Here is an 18063-nt window from a genome sequence, read left to right on the forward strand (position 1 = left end):
CATTCAGAGCACTCGTAAAACCCTGAACTTGACTTCCTTCCTCCAATAGTCAGAGATGCCTGGTAGCATCACACAGTGTCACGCGTACTGGGAAGGGCCAAGGAACCCACTGCTCAGGGACCCCTCCGTCCTCCTTCCCCCTGGAGCAAACTTCAGAAGGAGGAGGGAGGGAAGGGGTGGCATCGGTGGCTGTGTTGACCCCACCCTGCCTCCCTCTGACTCCTGATGCATGCATGGCCAATGCATAGGCAACACGAGGCATTCTGGGCTTCCCACCTCCCCCGCTCTTGCGTCCATGGGGAAGGTCAGCCGGCAGTGATGGAAGAAGCCAGGGACAGCCCATGGGCTCCAAGGCCTCTGCCCAAGCTCTTCCTGACTGGCCCAGGGAGGAACTGTAAAGAAGCAACCTGTGACCACCTCTCGAGAAGTAAACAGTGGGGCAGACGGGAGGAGGTGGGGGCTTGGGGTCGCCACTGTAAGTGGGGAACCATCGAGTTTCCACCCACGGAACTAGAGGTGCCAGCGGCTCTTGGAGGGTGTTCTGCAGACCAACCTCCTCCCCTCCAGCAGCTCTGTGCTCTCCTCCCCAACACGGGCACCTGCCAGTTGGCCCTGATGGCCTCAGAGACCCCAACCCCTTACCCCTGCAGGAAGGGAGGTTGTGAGGCCTGTGGAAAGGTATCGATAGGGAGATGCTGGCCCAGGAGGAGGCTGGTGCCTCCCGGGGATGAAGGTGGACACATCACTCCAGTCTCCACCTCCATCAACACATGGCCTGCTCCCCAGGTGCCTCTGTCTTAATGTGGTATTTCCTCCTCCTATAAGGACCCCAGTCAATGGATCAGAGCCCACCTTGATGACCTCATCTTAACCTGATTATATTTGATTACATTTCCACCTAAGGCCACATTCACAGGCACATGGATTAGAACTTCAACACATCTCTCTGTTGAATCCAACCCACCACAGACGCCCTCCCTGGGGCACAGAAAACAGGGTACAGGTCAGGGGGCAGGCCACATCCCACGTTCCATGTCCCACACTCAGGACTGACTAGCACAAGGCCCCCTGGCCCCTGGGAAGAGGACTGAACTGTGGGCGGGTTGTGTGAACTCCGCACGGAGCCTGGGAAATGAGGGGCGCGGTGTTTGATCAAGTACCAGGGAGAGGCTGTGTTTGGACACCACAGCAGAACCTATCATGTTTGCAAGAAGGATACACTGCTTCCAACCAATCAAATAGCTTTGCATGCGTGTTTTATCTTACAATCTGGGAAAGGTGTCTCTAACGGAAGCTTCTCGCCTGTGCTGTAAGATTTACGAAGCTTGATTTAAAGTAATGGGAAGGAAGTCTTTCCTGACGGTCTGTTTATTTGCTCGACGGTTTGAGCCCCTCGTGTTCTGAGAGGCTCCAAAATGGGACAAACTGGGCCTGGACATTCGGATCCGGTTTCCTTGGTTACTGCCTTGATCTGCCTCCCCAAGACTCCCCATAACCCTGAGCTCAGGTCCGGTCGAAGCACAGGGCCCTGCCCGGCATCACTATCTTCCTGCTGAAATCCCCAGAGGCTGGACTGTGCCAGGGTAACGGCAGGACCTGCCAACCACCCGAGTGAAGGTGCTGGATCAGAGAGCAAGGGCCCTGGGGGGTGAAACGCCCACTGCAGACACAGGAATCTAAGACCCTCAGTTCAAGGGCTGGAGTCTTCTGGAAGCACTGGGGGTGGCACGCTGAAATGGGCTCGGTGCCCCGCCCAGGGATGCCCAGCCCTTCCTACTTGGGAGGTGGAGCTGATGCGGTCCCGGTGCCTGGGGGTCTCCGCGCATCGCGTTCATGGGGCTGCTGCTGGATGCAGGATGCGGCAGGATGAGTCTGGGGGTCTCCCAGCAGTTTGGGAAAGCCACCAGCCCTTGGCTTACCGGTACCCCTCGTGCCCTGTGCTCCCTGTTCCCGGGGCTGCTTTCCTTCACTGCTGGGGGCTGCCCGGCCCCACTCAGTGCAGGGGGCACCCTGCCGCCTCAGGGCGCCCACAGCTTGAAGGGAAGGAAGTGCCCAGGGCCACAGGAGGGAGGCTCCAGGCTGTGGTGGGCTGGAAGCTAAGCCCTCTCTCTGAATCTCCCCCTTTTTCTGTTCCAAGAATCCAGCAACAGCTGGTGGCCACCTGGGCAGCAGGATGAATGGCTCCCCTGCCTGGTGCCCAGAAAGCTGCAAACTGGGGGTTATTTACAGCTCTGCCTCCACTAAAAGCACAGGCTGGAGCCAGGGGTGGGGTCTGGGGAACGGGGCCTGTGGGCCTATAGCTTTAGAAATGAAGTCCCATCCACAGCCCGGCTGCACCAAGGCTTCCTCTGGGGCAAAGGCGGCACCAACCCGGCTACAGAGGCAAGGCCGGCTCGGGGCTGGGAGCTGGCCAGAGGGCTCTGTCTGGGCTCCCTGCGGCCTCCGTGACTCCTGGGGACAGAGCTGTCCTCCCCGCTTACAAGGGGGGGCCAAGGTCCCAGGGAGCCAGCCCAAGGCCTTGGGGGACTGCGCAGGTGTGGGGCCAGGTGTTCAGAGCCAGCCTCTGGCCCGTGAGGCGCATCCTCTGCTCTTTCCATCTGCCCCATGACATGCAGCTACGTAAACCTACACGTGTTTTTTTGTCCTGTTGCTTCTTTTCTTTCTTTCTAATTCAACCTTTAGTGTTGCTTCCGTGTCGTGACATCTGTCTCCGGCATCTTGTCACTGAGCACAGGATTCCATCCCGTGGGCCATGCCGGATACCCGTTCTGACTGTGGACCAAACCACCCTGCCCGTGCCCACTGGCCGCCTGCCTGCAGCCTTTCCCCCACCCTTGCCCTCGCTGCAGGGGGTCCACTGTCCCAACGCCCTTCTCCACGCCTCTCAAGCCTGACCCAGACCTCCCCCGTGATGAAGGCCTCTCTCCTGCCCCTTCCTCTGACCACAGGCCCCAGGGTCTCCCTCAGGTGCCCTGACCCTTCACGAGGTCAGTGACACATGAATTTGAGCGTGGATTTGCAGAGTCTGAGCCCCACAAAAGGTCAGCTCCGTGACAGTGGGGCCCGGCCTGCTCTATCCCCTGCTGTACACCCGGCACAGCATCTTGTGCATAGAAGGTTCTGGAAATATGCACTAGAGGGGGGAGGGAGGGAGGGACAGACAGAGACAGGCAGCACTGCGCCCCCGGCTGGGCTCAGGCTGCCTGCTGCCAAGCGCGAGAAGCCCCCGCCCGGACGTCGTCTGCCTCATGAGGGTCCTTCCCAACCAGGGCTCTGTGCCCCCTGGGCCCTCGCAGCTCAGAGCGTGGGCAGACATCGCTGGGGAGGGGGAGAGGAGGGGACGGGAGGAGACCGGGGTCTGGGCCATCGCACGTCGCTGCCTCATCTGCCCTGCTTGGTGCGTCCGGAGGAGGCCCAGCCTGGCGCCCAGCACCTCTGCCACCCCACCCCGGCAGTTCAGCAAACACCCAGCGGGCGGACCCCCGCGGTGGGGCAGCAGGAGTAGCCTTAGCCCTGGGTCACCCACCACACACACACCTGGGAGCCGGGCAGGACCAGGCCCTGCGAGAGGTGTGGGCTCTGTGCCATCAGACGGGGCTGCAGGGCAGCAGCAGCAAGATGGGGGCTCTGGGCGCAGCCCCTCAATATCGGCAGCGGTGCTGCTGCGTGGGCCAGCGTCCCCATCCCGCTCGAGTGGTCCTGGCCACCCTCGCCGCCCCCGTGAGCGCTGGCATGCCCGTCTCCAGAGCCGCGCTCCCGAGGCCAGCACTGGGCCCACCTCGTGAGGACAATGTGTGCCGGCCCCTGTTCGGTCCCGACGTGGCTGTGACGCAAGGAGCCCGACCGGGGCTGGCGGCAGGACAATGACCTCCTTCGGTCCCTCAGCCTTCCCGCTGGAGGCTTGGGAGCGGCTGCATTCAGTGCAGCGTGATTGTACCGGCCACTGCTTTCTGTCCAGGACACAGGAGAGAAGTCGGACAGATGTGTCTTAATATGGGTTTGTTGACACGGCTGCGGGCGGCGAGGGTGCTGAGAAGGGCCTTCCGGCTGAGCGCCAGGCGGGCGTCCCTCCCCGGGGATGACGGGGGCTTCCTGCGAGCCTCGGAGCCCTGGCCGGGGGCCCTGCCCCGGGTGCCGCCCCAGGCGCCACTGGTGACCAAAGCTGTCAGTGGTGGCCGAGGCCTCCCAGGCTGGGCGGGGGCCACACACACTCTGTCTAAGCCTCTTGCTCCACAGCCCTGCGGGCTGGAGCTGCAGCGGCCCCTCCTTCCAAAGATGACACGGGCTCAGAGAAGCCCCCTGACGCCCTCCAGGTCAGCAGCCTGGGGTGGAAAGACAAAGCCTGGAGCTCGGGCTTGTCCCTCAGCCCCAGGGATGACCGGCACACACAGTCCTGGCCGCAGCATCCACACCGGTAAATCAAGGCTGGAACGAGGGTCCCCCTAGTCACTCCAGCTTGTGCATCCGGGTCCAGCGCCCTTCCCCGTGTGGGGTCCACTCACACCCCGGGTGGGAGCGGATGTACCTGGAGGGCCCCAGCACTCGGCTCCTGGACCGTCACCCAACCAGCCCTGCAGAAGAATGCACGGTGGTGGAAAGGCTGGCTCTGGGTGCTCCTCGGGAGGGGGTGACCACAGGGGAGAGGCAGCAGGGATGGGATCCAGCCACCTCCAGTCCATCCTCCCATGTCCCCAGCGAGCCCCCAGAGGTACCGCTGCCACCCAGCCCCTCCCCCAGGACGCTGCCCACCCTCCTCGCCCCCGGAGCCCCTGAATCTTCTCCTGTCACCCGCACCCCGACCCCTAACACGCGGGGCACAGCAGGTTCCTCCCTCCTCCCGTAGCTGAGGCTGGTGTGGGGGAGGGGTGCTGCTCCAGGCTCCCTGCTCTTTCAGAACTTTCCATTTCCTTCTATCACCAGGCAAGGACAGGGCCTGCTCTTCGAGCCTGGCTGCCGTGGCCCCGTGAGTCGAGTTTATGCGCCTGGCCTGTATCTCACTGCCAAGCTTCTAAGAATGTGTCCGGCTTCCGCGGCCCCATCGCCACCCCGCCCCATCGCTGCCCCGTCAGGCAGCCACCTTCGGTGTTCAGAGGCAGAACCAGCTTCCAGTCGTGGACAAGAGCAAGCTTTGGCCACAGGGCGGGCATGAGGTCAGCCTGCCATGCCTGGGGTCACTGCCGCCAGGAGGGTCAGCAGGATGTTTGGGAAGTTTCTGGGTTTAGACAGAACTCAAGGCGGGGGCAATCTTCCCACCACGTCAGGTGGGCGATGCCTTTCCTGCCCCCAGTGTCCCAGGAACGTGGAGGAAAGCCCACCAGGCACTGGTCTGACCCTCCAGGGACATCTGCGGACCAGGGCACCTGCACGTCCTCGAGCCTGTGCCGAGGACAGGTGGTGTGGGTGGAGGAGGGCAGGTGTCAGGCCTCGGGCTGCAGGGCCAGGGCTCCCAGGACACACCGGCTCAGAGCCCAGGGAGGACGACCCGGCTCTGTGCTCCCAACAGCATCAGAGAAAAGGGGCCAGATTCCCTCCCAAGGGACGGCCCATCGCCCGTACCCTCTTCCTGGGCTTCCGAAGGCTCTGGGTTAATCCGCCCCCAATCCTCCGATGGTGTCACTCGGAGATGCCCCGGCTGTGGGGTCCACTGGCTTGGGACAAAGTTCCCCAAACCCATTTCCTCCTTTTTCTGCACGTGTAACTAGAATGCACTTCCCAGGATCCTGCAAGGAGGTGGTGGCCCGGCCAGCGGACCTCAGGGAAGCCGAGAGGCCCTTTCCAGGCCTAGCCCAGACGGCGCCTGCCCTCCCCAGCTACACGGCAGCTCCTGCTGGGCACGAGGGATCCCAGGCCAGCAAAATGGGGAGAGACCCATTTTTTTTTTTGGCCGCGAGGCATGTGGGATCTTAGCTCCGCGACCAGGGATTGAACCCACACCCTCTGCATTAGAAGGTGAAGTCTTAACCGCTGGACCGCCAGGGAAGTCCTGGGAAAGACCCATTTTGATCTTTATAGGAATAAAACAAAATTTTATCGCAGGCTTGGTCATCAGCAAACTTTTCCTTAGAACGCCAGAAAGTCTTCCAGCTTTGCAGCTGGGTAGGCCGTCTCACAGCTGAGGCCCAAACGCGGCCCTGATGCCTCCCGGATGCTGGGTGTGGAGGTGACCCCATGAAACTCTGCAAAGCCGGGCCTGCTCTGAACGGGGCAGAGGCCTTCACTGAGTCAGACTCCCCTCGGGCTCAGGGCCACTGCCCAGCAGGCGTGGGGAGGAGGGGTGTGGAGGCCCTCTCTCTGCTGCCCGGGGCCTCTGCAGGGAAGCCAGCTGACAGGAGACCCCCAGCCTGTCCCTGATCCGGGATTTGGGGTTGAGCGAGGCCAGGGGAGGCACAGCAGGCAAAGATGCAGGGCCCAGCGCGGGAGGCCTGCAGCTGGCAGGTGACACAGGAACCTTGGGGTCCTGGCTCTGCCCCCCACAGTCTGCACGGGTCTCATCGAGAGCACGCACCCCACGAAACCCCCCGTGATGGGTGGCAGGAGGTTTCCAACATCAGGCACTTGGTCAGGCCCCCATCTGGGCTTCTAGGGAAGCTCTGGTGGGAGGGCCAGGTCTGGGATGGTCCAGGGCCCTGGGGAGGGCGGCATCGCGGCCCCTGTTCCCTGCAGCCCCGCTTCCCCGTGTCCAGGTCCTCCCGCCCCCTGGGCCAGGCGCCCTCTCAGGCAGACCGTGATCAAGGCCCGGGACGCAGTGTCTTAACTGCATTAACCTGGATCAGCCCGAACGTGGATGCCGACCCAGCGCGGTGCGCAAAGCACACCCTTCAGTCTGTAAAGCCACGACGGCCTTTGTGGGACCTGGAATCACGCTCTGAGGAGGATGCACTGCAAGGTCACACGTGGGCCTGAAATCCGCCCCCACGTGCCTCGGCCGCGGGCCGGGGAGAGCGCGGTGGGCAGGGCGCGCCGTCCCAGCTGGGGCAGGAGAGGCAAGCGACCATAAATAAACACCCGAGAGGCACCATTTTGTTTGCTCCCTGGTGCTCACAGCGCTGGGCTGGCGTCCCGGGAAGCGAGAACAGAGGAAGCCATGCCCCCAGGTCCACGCCGGGGCTGAGAGTTACCTTCCACGCTGTCCTGGAACATCATGACGGCCCACTCGCTTGAGAGTGGCCAGCCCTCCCACCCGTGCCCGGTACCCGCGGAGCACCCGCTGTAGCAGTGAGCCCCAGGTCAAGCCAGGAAGATGTGTCCTTAAATGGCCTGTGGGCTGCACACACAGGCTTGGGGAGGCGGAGGCACGTCTGGTGGAGGATTCCAAAAAGGCGTCATCGGAGCCTGAAATACCGCGGGCCCTCGGCAAGCCCGTCTTTCCGCACCCCTTCCCCGCCGTCTCACAAACAAGCACAGCCCTTCGGCTCAGGGGCTACAGACAAGGAGAGGTCGCCCTGACCGGGCGGCGACAGGGCCCTGACTCCCCAGCCTGGTACCCGAGGCCTGTCCTACTCCCCGTTGTAGGACAGAGGCTGCTGCAGACACAGAGGACCCCAAGCTGCCCACCTGCTCAGTCACCCAGTTGTCCTGCTTCAGAAAGAGGCAGAGCACACAGGGGTGGCCTGGGAGGGAAGCCACAGCCCTGGGAGCAGCGCAGAGAGCAGCAGACGCCACGGCCAGCCCACCTCAAGGGTCCCCTCAGACAGCCACCTGGACTCGGCTTGTGTGAAACGAGAGTGGATTTTGGCGACAGGGAAGGAAGCAAGGAGACAGCAGTAGAGCTCTCAGGAGTTGGAAGCGGACTGTGGGGACAGAGGAAGGAAGGACAGAAGGGCCCCAGCACAAACAGCCGCTAGTGCCCTGGTCCCTACGTGACCGTCCCCAACACCCCCGGGCCTGGGTGTCCAGGTTCTGCTCCCCACTGAGAGCAACTGTTCTATCAGGAAAGAACACAGGTTGGGCGGAGGTGATCAGAGATCGTACGGACACATTCCCAGCAAAGCTGGAGTCCCCATTCCAAGTGCCCGCCGAATGTCAGCACACCTGGCGGTAACCCACGGAGGCTTCTGAGTGTGGACGTTCCAAAGAAAGTTTCAAAAGGCTCTGGGGTGGGAGGGGAAGAAGGGTGTCCAGGGCACGGGAGGTCACTGATGTCAGGACACACAGCCATCACGGGCGTTAGAGCCCACGTGAATGTGAGCGACGCCTTGGAAGCCCTGACGGGAAGCGAACGCGAGCTGCCATGCTATACCCAGCCGAGGAATCACATGGCACGAACCGTGTTCGCAGGAAATGTGCACCTGGCCTTCAGCCACGTCTTCCACCCACGGGCTCTTCTTTCCTGACACACAAGAGAAAAGTGAGTCCTTTCAAAGAAGCTATGAAAAAACACACTTCCATCTCCTTCTTACATTACCTTTTCCCTCCTGTCCAAATCACCCACCACAAATAATTAATACTTAGGGCTAGTTGCAAAGGTAAGTGTTAAACGGGGCGATTGTATCACAGGCCGAGGTAGGCAGCAGAAGCTCCCGCAAACCAACCCTCCCAGAGTGCATCAGTTACAGCCTAATAACGGTGTTGAAATACAAGGGAAGGCTGTGAGTGTTTGCAGTCAAGGTCCAGGAGAGGGAAATTCATGGGATGAAGGACTTCACATGAGCTGAGACGATAAACAAAACGCAATAATCGCTACCCCCTACTCACGTTAGCTCTGGTCCTTGAAGCCGGCATTGTACCCATTTTACAGATGAGAAAGCAGACTCGGGGAGGCTAAGGGGTTTCTTCAAAGACACACCGTTACTCAGTGAAAGACTCATGATTGGAACCCAAGTAACGAGATCCACGCCCTGGGCTCACTCCCCAGTTGTCGGACATCATTCAGGTCTTGGAGACAGGCAGCTGCCCTCTTCCTGCGAGCCTGGCCGGGGCTGCAGCAGGAGCCGGGCTGAGTCGCAGGTGAGGCTCCCTCCAGCTATTTTGGGGGAGGGGCCACAGTCTTGCCTGCACGTCCAGGGTGCCCGTGGGGCTTGCGGGGCCTGGGCGATCCCCTGACAAACCTGCCTGCTCGTGTGGGGTGCGCTGCGGACGGCAGGTCCCCTTGGACACGGCTCTGCCCCGACAGCAGGGCTAGCAGGAGACACCAAAGGCCTCGCACTCCTGGTTCAGTTGGGTTGGATGTTCTGACTTCCCTGCAGGAGTGGAGGCCCTCCCCATCCCGCTGAGGATGTCTGTGCTTCGCCGTGGAACACCTCAGGTCGGGGATCAAGGCAGCCTCCCCAGAGATGCACTGGGTGGTTGGGGTCTCCAGTGCGGGAGAAGGCCTCGGTCCTGCGGTGCTGGGCGGATGGTGGGGGGAGCCACCTGTCAGGAGCTGTCCCCCTGTTGAGTCTCCTCCCGCTCTGGCCTGTTCCTGGGGAGCCCTTGACGGCCGCTGCCGTCACCGAGGTCATGGCTCTCCCGGCTTCTGCGCTGCGACAAGGAACCAACCTCGTGATTTAAGAAGTGTGTCCAAGTGGCGTGCGCTGGTCCTCCCGGGCTTACCGCAGCCCTGGAATACGAAAATCTCTGGTGCTTCCCGGTAGATACACGTTGGGTGATGTCCCCCCGGCCCCCTAATTTATGGGTAACAGGGATGACAGTCTGACTCCACGAGGTTTAGGGTTTTCATTCAAACAGGTCAGTCAGGACTGACTGTCCCGGCCTTTGGAGACGGTGCTTCCCTGCCGTATTTATTACACAGAATATAGTCACCAGAGGCCGTAAAGCCTGCTGCGGAGAAGCCGCTGTTAATCATCGTCTCCATCATGTAAAATCGCCCTCATGCAACACCGGAGGTGCCTCGTCGCCGTCAGGGCCGTGACAAAATGCCTCGACCCCGCGTTTCCCACATCCTGATGAGCTGGCAAGTTTACAGGGTCGTTACCCAGGGGCTCCGAATCGGCTCCGTCCTGCTGGGAGCTTTGACCTTGGGCCCCGTTCTGCCCAGGCCGCCCCCAGCAGACCCCCCTCCATCCTCGGCCCTCGAGCCTCCTCTGCGGGGTCAGGCAGGGTGGGGGGCTGGCCTGAGCCAGTGCTCTCCTAGGCCTGAGCTGACAGCGGCCACAGGCTTGGCCGCGTGAGTTCAACAGAGCGCGTGGGGGCGCGTTTATCGAGCGTGCACTGGATGGGCCTCCCAGCACCTTCTGAGTGGTCTGTCCACAGAGCCTTGTTCCAGCGAGACCCTCCATTAAAGAGAGCTCCAAACCGCTCCGTGTGCCAAACCGTAACGACCTCTGCAGGGCACGAACACCCTCCATGAAGGAGTGGTAACAGATACCGCATTTATTTATCACGAAAGCCACAATTAAGGGAGGCCATCCCGAGAAGCAGCAAGTTACGGGACTGGGGGCCGCAGGCGCCAGCCCCGCGGCGCGTTCACAGCCCAGAGCCGCCCCCTCGGAGAGGATTTAAACGCACAACCCAAGACCGGGTTATCTGGCTCCTAACGTCCGTCCTTCATCGTTCCGTGATTCACACAGGCTTGGACAGCTGACCAGGGCAGCCTGCCAGACGGAGGAGGGGCCGGAGGTCCCGATTTTCCATTCCCGACGAGCTGAACTGAGGCTAGCTCAGGCAGGAGGTAGCCCTGCGTGGGCGTCTGCGGGATCTGAGCTCTGTGATGTCCTGTTATTCGGCCACTGGTGAGCATGGACTCCCCTTGTGCAAAGTCCAGGAGGGACAGGGCTGGGGAGGTGCCCGAGGGCAGGTGCTTCACCTGCCACAGAGCAGGTGCTCTGGAACGATGCCACAGCCCACAGTGCCCAGTTCTGGACCATTTAAACTGTCCTTGTTCAGAAAGAGAGGCCACGGTGCTAAACTGCTCCTGGGAGGGACTCCAAAAGGACCCTTTCTCGTAGGTTCTTCTCCAAGGAACCTGCCACCTGGAGCCTTGGGAATCCCTGCTGGCCTGGGGCAGGTCAGTAATGCTCACTCCTCAGAGGTGACCTGAGGCTCACGGGCAGCTAGTGACCCAGGTCAGGTTGAGGACGGGCTCCCTCCCCTCCTGGGGGTGGCGCCAGTGTGAAGGTCCACCTGGAGGGAGACAGACGCACGCTGTCCTTCCCGACACGACTTGTCCTGATGGAGGAATGCAAGTGACTAGGCTTGAATCAGGGACCCAGAGGTGCCTTTAGCCTGAATGGGTCTCCGTGGGTCCCACTCTCCTTTTTTAAGGGTTTTGGTGATGAAGCCATGCCCAGTTAGATCACTTGGGCTTTTGCTGTCATCTCGATTAATCCATTAAAGTTGAAGACGGGACCTCCTCTGCCCCGTTGGGCTGGGAATCAGGGCAGCAGGGGGTGTTGGGGGCTCTGCCCATCCTGAGAACGAGGCGTGCAGCCCTCTCAGGCCGGGGACATCGGGGACACCTGGAGACTCAGCTCTCGCTGGGAACTGCAGCTCTGGCAGCCAAACGCCGATTACTTTTGTCGGCGGAGTGAGAACACAAGAGAAATTGAATTAAGTGGGCGGCGGGTTACAATGCAGTGCTGGCGTGCGGAGCAGCCTCACTATCCCAGCAAAGCCCGCGAGATAAACAAACACCAACAGGAGAGAGCAGCCCGGGACCCGGGTGCAGGACGAACGCGGGAGACGTCGCTAATGTGTGTGTGGTACCCGTGTCAGAACCAATATGGCGGCAGGCGCATCACCATCACGGTCACGGCTATTTCAGGAAATGCAATTTTATTAGAAGGTTTCCAGCCTCTCCCCTCGTCTTCTGCCTCCTGACTCTCGGGGGCCGCGGTCCCTCTCACTGCAGCATGCGCTCATGTCCTGGGTGGAAGGCACGAGGCAGATGGACGATTACGCCGTTCGACGGCGGCAACCAGGCTGGGAAGGGGCGATTCTGGCTCCCAGGCTGGCCCTCTTAGGCCCCAGGGCACTGGGCCTGGCTGCACAGGGTGCCGGCTCTGGGCCCCCTCCTCCGATCTCCTCGCGGGGCACCGAGCACCTGCCTTCCAGAAGCCCTACTAGCTCTTCTGGGCAAAACAGGGACCGTGCCCTGCTGCCCTCTGCCCCCCAATCCTCAGGGTCCCCGTCTGGGTTTCCCCAGACAGACAGGGCCGCCAGTGTGGACGGAAGCCTCTCTGGAAGCGGCCGGCCCAGGGATCTCTGCAGCTTGGAACCACAGAAGCCTCTCCAGCCGGGCAGGAGGTGGGCACAGGAAAGAGTGGGTGCTCTGGGGGAGGGGAGCAGGAAGCCCAGGCTCCACCTTCGGGGTTCAGTCTCACCCCACCCCGCCATGGCTGGCAGGTGCTCCGCCGGGTCTCTGGACGCGCTGGGTCCCCCTTCCATGGGCGTCCTGCTCCGATTCTGGCCGGGCGACAGCATAGATCCAGGCCCCCCGATGACGGCTGCCCCCCCGGCGCTGGATCCTCCGTGGCGCCGGGCTCTGGGAGGGTGGGCTGCCCTTGGGAGCACAGGCGTGGCTCCCCTCCCAGCTCACCATCAGACTGGCTTCCTGGCATGAGGGGGAAGAAGCAGCCGCATTCTGGCCTCCCTGCTGACCTCCAGGGGCATGATGCCGGCCTCGGGGCTGCCCTGCATGGAGCCAGGCCTCGGGGCCCGGCCAGGGGGCAGGGGCAGGCATACCCAGGTACCAGCTCCCTCCCACCTGCCACAGGGAACCCCCCGTCTCAGGGAACGGCCCCCGAGCGTTGGGTAATGGCAGCTAGCGCCAACAGCAGGCTCTAGGGCAGTGCAGCTATTGTGTGTGATACCGTCCCCGACACAGTCCCTGACGTGATGTATTTGGCAAAACCCAGACACCGCACAACACAGAGATGGAACCTGATGTGAATGGTGGACTTTGGCTAATAACAGCGTATCACTGTCGGCCCCTCACTTGCAACAAATGCACTAACAGTGCCATCATTAATGTTAACAATGGGAACATGGGGGGCATGTGGGAACACTCTGTACTTTCTGCTCTGTTTCTCTGTGAACCGAAAACTTCTCTAAAAATAACGCCTATTAATTAAAATCAAACAGACGAAGGAAAAACACCCGATCCGGCCAGACAATGTGGAAGAAGACATGTGGCCCAGTCTTCAGCAGGACAAGAGATCGGCCTATCTCCCCAGAGCACAGAGCTGGGAGAACCGGGGCGCGGGGTCCTCTGCCGGCTGCTGGACCACGCCAGAGAGAAGAGATCCCCCCACCGTCCGCGGGTGCAGCGTGGCCCATCATCGGGCACAAGGACCCACCCCAGGCCGACAGCTCCGGACGGAGGAGCAGGCCGGACCCCTCTTCTGCCTGTCCGTCTGTCCTGCCCTCACGGCAACAGTGCAAGGCCAGCATCCTCACCCTGTGGAGCCCCACCCTGCGCCCATGTGGGAGGACCCACAAGGCCAGGGCTGGGTGGACGCAGAGCGGGGGCATCGGGGGGAATGTGGGGAGAATCAGCTGTCACTTCCTCCTGCCAACTCCAGCCTGAGATGCTCAGGAAGGTGGAAAAGGAAACAGGAAAACAGAGATTCCATGACCTTGTTAGCGTTCCAGGCCGGCGGAGGTGGGGTGGGGTAAGTATATATAGCAATCCACGGGTGAGCTCAGCCCCAGCTCTCAGCTGATTAGACAGCAGGACATAATTAGCTAACTAGGCATAACATAATCAGGGAAAGGACCCAGCTCTTCCATTCCACTTCAAAATCACGTTTCAGAACTTCACCTACAATTGTTATGAGCTTGAAAGGTTAGAACTTTTCAATAGCGATGCTGGAAATGAGATCTGAGATCCGTCTGAGACCACGTAAAATATCAATAAGAATTGGATCACAGACCCGCACGTGTGACGTGGACGACAGAGCTCGTGGGAGGACACGAGGGACCAGCCCCCGACCAGCAAAACACATGACGTAAGAGGAGAGACCGGTAAATTAGACCTAGTTAAAATTGGGAATTTCTGTTCATCCAAACACACCAGTAAGCCAGTGACCACACCAGCCTGGAGAAGATGTTAGCAGTACAAGCCCCCAGTGCAGGACTCAGACTCAGAATAAAGAAAGCGCTCCCGGGAATAAACAAACCGCCCAGTCCTTTGACAGATGCTTCACGAGAGATGCTTTCCACCTGCCCAGTAAGCCTGGGGAATCACACTTGCTATTAACCGCTCAACAGAGAGATGCACGTCAATGCCCAAACAAGCTGCCACACTACACCCCACAGGGCGGCTAAACTAAAAAGGCCAACGACAACAGGTGCTGATTACAGCAGAGCAAATGGCACGCCATACACGGCTGCGGGCAGCTCCAACGGTACAGGCACTTTGAGAACCGCTTCGGGCGGACCTACCATAGCTGATGTGCATCTGTGCCACTGCTGGGCATACGTACGCCCACAATTAACGAGTGTGCATGTCTACGAAAAGACACACGCACATGTTCACAGCCACGGCACTCATAATAACTGAAAATTCAAAATAACCCAAACACCCATCTTCTTTAGGACAGACACATAAATTACAGTACAGCCAGGCAGTGGAATTCCACACAGCGATAAAAATAACAAGATGTCGCTTCACACAACAAGGTTGATCTCACAGACACGGTGAGTGAGAGAAGCCAGACACAGAAGTCTATGTACTGTCTGATTCCATTAACGCGAGGTTCCAGAAGACGGGGCACTAGTAACGGGAGGGGGTAGGACTGGGGTGGGGGGTGAGGCATCCAGGCTCCGGCGGGCGAGTAGTGCAAGCCTGCGTGTGTTACATCTCAATTAAAGGATTTTGTAAAAGAATAAACACTTATTTTGGACTTCCACATCCTAGGCAAGGTCATGAAATCGTTTCTGAACTTGCCTACACGGGCATCGTTATGAAGCTGTAACTGTATAGACTTGGATTCCCACGTCCACCAGGGATGCCTGATGCTGGAGGGAAAGCCTTTCGTGCGGAAGGGCTGCATTTGTTTTCTTCTCCCTGGTGCTACTGTTCAGGTGTCAGAGGCACATTCACATTCAAAAGCGATGATGCATCTCTTTAAAACCACACGGGAACATATGTATATGTATAACTGATTCACTTTGTTATAAAGCAGAAACTAACACACCACTGTAAAGCAATTATACCCCAATATAGATGTTAAAAAAAAAACAAAAAACAAAAAAACAACACACCTGCATCTTTGGTTTGCTGCCCCAGGAGGCTGTGCAGCCCAGTCCCCTAGGAAACACGGATCGCTGGGTCCAGGGTCCTGCAGTTTGCCCTTTGCCCTTACGTCCACCCTGGAGGGACCCTTCGTGCTCAGGGTGGAGGTGACGGCCAAGGTCATGTGGGCAGCTGGGCACTGGACCTGCAAGGACTCGGGTACTTAACCCCCGTATGGGGGCCCCGACTCTGACATTCACGGGCGGCACCCCGCTCCCGAAGCTGTGGACCCAGGACGTGAACACCATACCTTCCCCAGTTACCGGTAAAACCTGCGTTAGATCAGCTGCTCGACTACCAGCCGAGGACACCTAAAATGAGGACAGTAAAGCTAAACCAGAAGCAGCTACGGCACAGTGAGGAGGGCCCTCCGGCTGGTGCAGGGAACCGTCCTCACGGGGTCGCACTGACCCGAAGGGCCACGCCCCTCCCAGGGCTCCTCCGACCGCCAGGCCCCGGGCTCCGGCGGCAAACGCGGCTGCGTCTCGCCCATCAGGCAGGCGGGCTCTGCAGATCCTGCCGGGCATCTGAACAATTAAAGGGACACTTTCATTCACCTCTGCAGCTCCCTGCCGCGGGGGCCTCCTTCCTTCCCCCCATCCCCCAGTACAGCCCTGGAGAGCAAGGAAGGGGACGCTGACATCGCCGCCCTGCCGGACGCTGCCGTCCCTCCCCCAGCCTGGGCTCTGAGCGGCAGTCGCGGCCTGGAGCCCGGCCGCCTGGCCAGGAGCCGTATGCCTGTCCTGAGCTTCCTCCCTGCTGACCTCACTCCCCTTCACACCACCCAGGGGAGCCCCTGGACCTGCTTCCAGGCCCCTGTCGGGCACCTGCTCCCTGGCCCACAGGTGAGCCACACCTGCCGGGGGACAGCGCTCAGGCCGCGCCCAGGGCCCCCTCGGTCGGCACAGACACCTCTCTGCACTGTGCTCAGGCCGCGCCCAGGGCCGGGCTCAGGGCTTCTCCCTCCAGTTTCTCAACAACCCCACGGTGAGTGCCACCCCCCGGCCTCCTGACTCGTCACTGCCGCTTCCATCACCAGCCTGACCTCTCCCAGCACCCAGTGCCCTGACTTTCCTGTCCAGAGAGCAGGGCAGAGATCTTCCAAAAGGCCTTCAGACACCACCCGTGCTCCCAGCAGGTGGAGATCAGCCCCTGCCCCCCACCACGGCCTGAGGAGCTGGTCAAAGGACCCGGCCCCTCCCGCCTCCCCAAGCCATACTGGAAGGCTGCGCCGGCGCTCCCTCCACGCGGGTCCTGAAAGCGACCAGAGCTGCCCCTGCGTCCATGCCCGGAGCCAGCAGGACATGGGGGCAGGCCGGCTCCCTGGATTAAAATGCAATTGTTTTGTCGACAATTTCCCTGGCTTGATTTGGTTTTTACCACGCTACTGAACTGAGTTTGAAATTTCAAATCACATGAAAGAGCATGAGCTTCCCTCAAAGAAGGGCCTCCTTGGGAGGTGCAGAGCCCCAGGGCCCACGCTCAGCCCCTAGGGAAGCCACTCCTCGCCAGGAGGCCCGGGAGGGATGCCTTCCCAGCCCCGGGTGGGCGCAGCCGCTCTGGAGTGCAGAGGAAAGCCGCAGGGGCCTCGCCTAACGAGGCCGGCAATTTCGGCGGGAAGGAGAGGCTAGTAAAGGATGCCAGGCCCCACCCTCCTCCCAGAGGGGTCCCTACCACACCCCACTTCCTGGGCCTGCCCTGAAACTAACGGTGTCAGGGTCTCTCTGCTCTACAGAAGCTGGACTCCCTGAAAAGGGGCTGGACTCGCTGGGAGCGACGGGACCCGTGGTGTCCAGCTCCTGTGACCTCCACCCTCGGGAGTGGACGTGACCAGCGTGGCAGGCGGGCTGCACCCACTCTCTCCCTCCACAAGGTCGACCCCCAGGCAGGGCCCACCGGTGCTAGACCACGGCGGCTGAGGTATCTCCCTCTGTGGGCCCAGAGCCGGGCGATGGACTAGGGCCAAGGATGGCCCCGCCACCAGGCTGAGCACTGGTGTTTGCTGCCCGCTGACGCCCACCTGCTCCGGGAAGCCGTGGCCCAGTGATGAGCGCTGGTGTCACCTCTTGCAGGAAGTCTTCCCAGGTAGCCGCGGCCTGAGTCCACAGTTTCCTCTCCTGGGGTCTCATGCTTCCTCCACTCCCCCACACATCTCAGGACACAGTCAGGACCTTCTGTCCCGTCTTCCCCGGGGTCCTCGCTGAGGCCAACAGCCTGGGCTGCTCTCATTCTGCACCCAGGTCTGGGCCTCTCAGCGCTGCCGGGTGTTTCCCAGAGGGCACTGTGGCTTCCTGGGGGGCACTGAAACCCAGGGGCCTCCAGGCTGCAGCTGACCACTTGGGGCAAGCTCCACGCCCCTTGTGGCCCAGTCTCCAGTCTTTAAAGGGGGGCAGATAAGAGTGCTTCCCTCAATGGGCGTCTGTGGAAATAAAAGCAGTGATTCATTTAAAGCCTTCAGCAAGGCCCTGGTGACCATGTAAACCTGCACACGCTGGCCTTTAGGAACCGTTCGCGAAGCTCTGGTGCGCCCACGTCAACTGCAGCTTTGCTTGGGGGGGGGGGGGTCCTGAAAAAGTCCAAACTTAAACTCCGCCCAGGGTCGGGGGCTCCGGAGCTGAGGGCCCCCTCTGCCCTCCTTCCTGAAGGAGACAGAGGATCAACAGTCTCAGGGAGGGGGACCTGCCTGCATCGGCCTGGACAGGGCCTGGGGACTCGCAGGGGACCCTGGGCAGAGCCCTGTGTAACAGGGCCTCACGCACGCCCCCGCCACGACGAGTGTCTGCGATGTCCCTGAGCTACAGGAGCGGGACGGGAGGCAGGCGGCCTGCAGATCTGTCTGCTGATCAGCGCAGAGCCCCCGGCACCCTTCTCTGAATAATGTCACAAGT

The 18063-nt window shown here is 60.8% G+C and overlaps 1 protein-coding gene across 2 annotated transcripts in view; it reads right to left on the minus strand.

Moving 5' to 3' along the window:
• Nucleotides 1-18063, minus strand: part of TAFA5 (TAFA chemokine like family member 5) — a 190607-nt gene that overhangs the window by 43338 nt on the left and 129206 nt on the right. The window lies entirely within an intron of this gene.

This window comes from Stenella coeruleoalba, assembly GCF_951394435.1.
Source record: "Stenella coeruleoalba genome assembly, chromosome: 11".
NCBI classification, from domain to species: domain Eukaryota; kingdom Metazoa; phylum Chordata; class Mammalia; order Artiodactyla; family Delphinidae; genus Stenella; species Stenella coeruleoalba.